The sequence below is a fragment of the Hordeum vulgare genome, chromosome 1H (assembly GCF_904849725.1).
Source record: "Hordeum vulgare subsp. vulgare chromosome 1H, MorexV3_pseudomolecules_assembly, whole genome shotgun sequence".
NCBI classification, from domain to species: Eukaryota; Viridiplantae; Streptophyta; class Magnoliopsida; order Poales; family Poaceae; genus Hordeum; species Hordeum vulgare.
In genome coordinates this window covers 22762190-22767191 of record NC_058518.1, presented here as the reverse complement: position 1 = coordinate 22767191, position 5002 = coordinate 22762190, and the positions used below count along the sequence as shown (strand labels likewise).

The 5002-nt window shown below is 44.3% G+C and overlaps 1 pseudogene; it reads left to right on the top strand.

Annotated features, from left to right (window-relative positions):
• The first annotated feature begins 563 nt into the window (after positions 1-563).
• Positions 564-2711, top strand: LOC123395846 (annotated as a pseudogene).
• Positions 2712-5002: the final 2291 nt, after the last annotated feature.

The following is a 5002-nucleotide window of genomic DNA, read 5'->3' as shown; positions in this document are numbered from 1 at the left end:
GGGTCGCCCCCTTCTCTGCTGGAGACTAGATCAAAGGATCTAGCCGCCGTCGCCTGAACGGCCGAAGCACCACCACGGTGCCAAAGCAGCCCGACACTGACTGGTGCGAGTGGGAAGACAGAGACTGCAAAGGTGACGCCTTGAAGAAGGTAACGACGCGTAGGTGCTGTCGACACCCGCCACGACCGAAGTCGGATCACGGATTTCACCGGCAGCCGCTCGTCCCCACTCCATGCACAGCCAGTTGGCCGACCACCTCCGACGAAGAAGAAGGCCACCACCACCAAGCCTAGGGCCGGTGCCCCAGACATCCTCGTGTTGCAGATCAAGTCCATGAGCAGTGTACCGCTGACAGCGATTGAGATCGGTAGCACACCGAATCAGCCCGACTGAGTCAACGCCAGATCCGTCGCTGCTGGTGCCGTCCTCCTACGCCACCGCCGCACCACAGCCATGTCGTCGCCGATCTGCGTCACCGCCGCTGATCTGACCGGAAAGGAGCGCCGCCTCCCAACCAAATCGAGATCTGAGGAGAAAACCGCCGCCGCCGCCACGCCACATACATGCATGCCGAGGAGGCGGCGAATGTAGGGCAGGCGGCGGGGGCGATACATGCCGAGGAGGCGGCTCCTGTGGCGGCGCCTGCAGGTGAGACCAACAAATGTAAGTTCCAGATCATCGACGTGGACCAAGATCCACCAGGGAGCGGGGAGTGTCGATCACATCGACCGCCTCCCGGACGCCGTCCTCTGCAGTATCATCTCTCTTCTCCCCACCAAGGAAGGTCTCCGCACGCAGGTCATCTCTCGCCGATGGCGTCCGCTGTGGCGCTCCGCTCCTCTCAACCTCGTCATGAATCAACAACTCAACAGCAACGAGTTCTTTTTAAAGAGGAACGCCTTGATTTCAAAGATCCTCTCTGTGCATCCTGGCCCGGCACGCCGCTTGTCTGTCTGCCTCTCTTATCTCAACTATGATGGTAAGATGGAAGACTGCCCTGGACAAGCTACAGGAGTTTGAGCTCATCTCTGACGGCTGGTTCGGCAGCAGTAGTTTCATCTACCTGCTGCCATCCTCCTTCTACCGCTTCGCGCCCACACTCCATGTGGCCAAATTTGGCTGCTGTCATTTCTCCAACTCCATTGTGAAGCTGTCACTCAAGTTTCCATGCCTCGAGCAACTCACCCTGGATAGAGTCACCATCTCGGAGGATGCTCTCCACAGTGTGCTCTTTGGCTGCTATGCCTTGGAAAGCCTTGAGCTAAAGGAAAATTATGGCTTTCGTCGCCTCTGCATCAGCTCCCAAACTCTTAAGAGTGTAGGCTTTTGCACTAATCAGTTTACAGAAAGTGTCCCTTTGCAAGAGTTGGTCATCGGGGATGCCCCCTGCCTTGAGAGATTGCTACCACTTGATCCACAGGCTGGCCCATGAACCATACGGGTAATCTCGGCACCTAAACTGAACATACTGGGTGCGCTCTCTGAAAGCATAAGAAAACTTCAGCTTGGAACCACTGTTTTCCAGGTAGCAGCAGCCTTCATCCATTGCTCATTCAGCATTCCTATATGCAGGCTGTTGTTCTTATGAATGAACTTGTTTCTAATGTCTTTGCAGAGTATGATTGCTGTTGGCTTGCCAACCAAAATGCACAGCGTGAGGGTGTTGCTTCTTGACTACACTAATCTGGATATAGTGGTTAACTTCCTCAAGTGCTTCCCCTGCTTGGAGAGGCTGTATGTCTTTGTGAGTACATTACATAGTTGCCTGCTTTAGATGTCAAATCAGAATTTGACTTGATGTGTTATCTAGCCAATTATCGTATTGCTAACCTGTTGGCAACTTCTTTTGTATTATTTGTTCCCTGCATTTCCAGTTCCCGTCAAGGTTGCCTATGAGTAGTAATCCCCAGGAGTACCACCTACCGGAACCAATTGAATGCCTTGACCTGCATCTCAAAGAAGTATTGTTGAAGAATTATGACAGCATCATCCCTTTGTGTATTCACTTAGCCAAGTTCTTTGTTTTGAATGCAAAGGTGCTAAAGGAAATGAAAATCACATTGCCTTACCACAGGCAGTACGACTGGTTTGCTAATCAACGTCGGCTACTGCGGACCGATGATAGAATTTCTCAAGATGCTCAAATTGAACTCAGATGCGGCACTAATGTTCATTTCAGAGACAACAGGAACACCCATGATTTGTCAATGGCTGATCCTTTTGATGTGCCCTCCAGCAGATGCGAAAAGTGTAGTGGGTCCCCATTTTGAAGATTGCTTTGTCTTCTGCCCAAAGCCCAACTTTTATGTCGCTGCTTTTGTTTCTAGCCTTACACTCAAAGAAATGATCTACTTCACTCAGTGATGGAATGTTTTGTGGCCTACCCATCAGAATTATACCTTGGCGGAAGAGGTGGTGTCTAAGCTCAAGCTTCAAATCCAAACCTGCCGCTTGAAGGGTTTTGTCAGTAGTTTATTTTATGTGCTATTGCGCTTGTTTAGATCTTTAGTAATGCTTAGTTGGTTGCAGCTATCGGTTTTGTTGTTTGGTTCTGTAATTTCAGCTGCTGACAGCAGCAGCTACTATATTTATCTATCATATAACTTGCTTTAGTGGAAAAAAAGGATGGCCTTCATGCCCAATTCATGACAGAATGTTTGCAACATTGTTTCCGCTAGTTTCAGTGAATAATGCATATTTGGTTTGTAGAAGTGTTTATTCATCGTTTCAGTTTTCAGGTGATAATTTGGTGTCATAAAACCATGCAGTGGTCTAGCTTATTTGTGTTTTCCTTCTCTGCATATATGCGACAATATTACTTGCTGATTCATGCCGCATCATCTATACCCATCACATAGGTTTTTAGGCTGCCTATTAGTTACTGTAATATATATACTTGGGCAATATGGATATTTTTCGTTACTGAGCATTGCAGTTCTCATCCAACTTATTAGTTCAGCAATGCATCTACTTGTAATGTTCCCACTCTTATTTTCTACGAAATAACTTCATTACAGGTTCGTCTATGTGCTACTTAAAATGGAATTCAGTTTCAGACTTTTCTATGACCGTATCTCTGTATCTCTATATGGTACAGGGGTATACCAAATTGTGCCTCTGCATTTCATGTTAATAATTAGTATTGGCGGCCTACCAGATTTTGCAATCTTGGTAATTTCTCATGAAATGTTTGGTCTGTTACACAGTTTTTGTGTGCGAATAATCCTTTTCCATTTGGTAATTTCATCATTATGGTTATTATTACCAGCTTGTATGAGGAAGCGTAGAACCCTTTGTCTCGGGCCGCATTGTATTTATAGAATAGAAATCTTGACATACAAGTTGATTCTCTAGGAGGTTACAAGAGATAAGAGAGAGAAGTAAAGAGATAAGAAGAAACCTAGTTTAAACTAGTTTCCTATACTTATACAATTTATCTAACACTCCCCCTCAATCTAAACTTCTACTTGCTAAGATTAAGATTGTATTTGAAGTCATCTAACCTTCTCATTGTGAGAGGCTTTGTGAATCCATCAGCAAGTTGATCACCTGTTGGGATGAATCTTATATCAAGTAACTTCCTAGTTACTCTTTCTCTGACAAAGTGAAAATCAACTTCAATATGTTTTGTTCTTGCATGGAAAACAGGATTTGCTGAAAGATAGGTTGCACCAAGATTGTCACACCATAATCTAGCAGCTTGTGGAACCTTTACTCCAAGCTCATGTAATAGAGTTTGAATCCACATTACTTCAGCTGTTGCATTAGCCAGAGCTTTATACTCAGCCTCAGTGCTTGATCTTGAGACTGTTGCCTGTTTTCTTGCACTCCATGACACAAGATTTGTTCCCAGAAAAACAGCAAAACCACCAGTTGACCTTCTATCATCTGCACATCCTGCCCAATCTGCATCAGAGTATGCTGACACAAGCATAGATGAAGACTTAACAATCCAAAGACCTAAACCTTCTGTAAACTTGAGATACCTCAAAATTCTCTTTACTCTTGTCCAATGAGAAGTAGTAGGAGCATGCAAATATTGGCATACCTTGTTAACAGAGTATGGAATGTCAGGACGTGTGAGAGTCAAGTACTGTAATGCACCTACAATGCTTCTATATTTTGTTGCGTCATTCGGCCCAAGTGCCTCTCCACTTTCAACAGTAAGTTTTTCTGAAGTAGAGATGGGTGTACTGACTGGCTTACACTTTTCCATACCTACCCTGCTGAGAATATCAGTTGTATATTTCCCTTGTGTAAGAATTATACCATCATTTTCCTTCTTGACCTCAATTCCGAGAAAATAATGTAGATCCCCTAGATCCTTAAGAGCAAATTCCAGTTTTAGATCCTTGAGCAGACAAGTTGTGGCATCTGGACTTGAACTGGCAACAATTATGTCATCAACATAAACAAGGACAAATATAGTAACATTATTCTTATTATAAAAGAATAAGGAAGTATCTGCCTTTGATGATGAAAATCCAAGCTTTTGCAACTGTGTACTTAGCCTTGAGTACCAGGCTCTTGGGGCCTGTTTTAATCCATACAAAGCTTTATCCAACTTACAGATATACTGTGGTGTGTTTTTATTTTCATAACCTGGTGGTTGCCGCATGAACACTTCTTCCTCAAGAACACCATGAAGAAACGCGTTCTGAACGTCTAGCTGTCGTAGGCTCCAATCTCTGGAAATAGCAATGGACAACACAAGTCGAATAGTAGTAGATTTAATAACAGGACTAAAGGTATCCTCATAGTCTATACCAAATCTCTGTTTAAAACCTTTTGCCACTTGTCTGGCCTTGTATCTGTCAATACTACCATCAGCTCTCTTCTTAATTTTATATACCCATTTGCAGTCAATCACATTTGCATCCTTCTTTGGTGGAACTAATCTCCAAGTTTTATTTTGAATGAGTGCATCATATTCAACATCCATAGCCTTTTTCCAATCCTTATGTGCAAGAGCATCATGCAAATCTGTTGGTTCACCAGTATT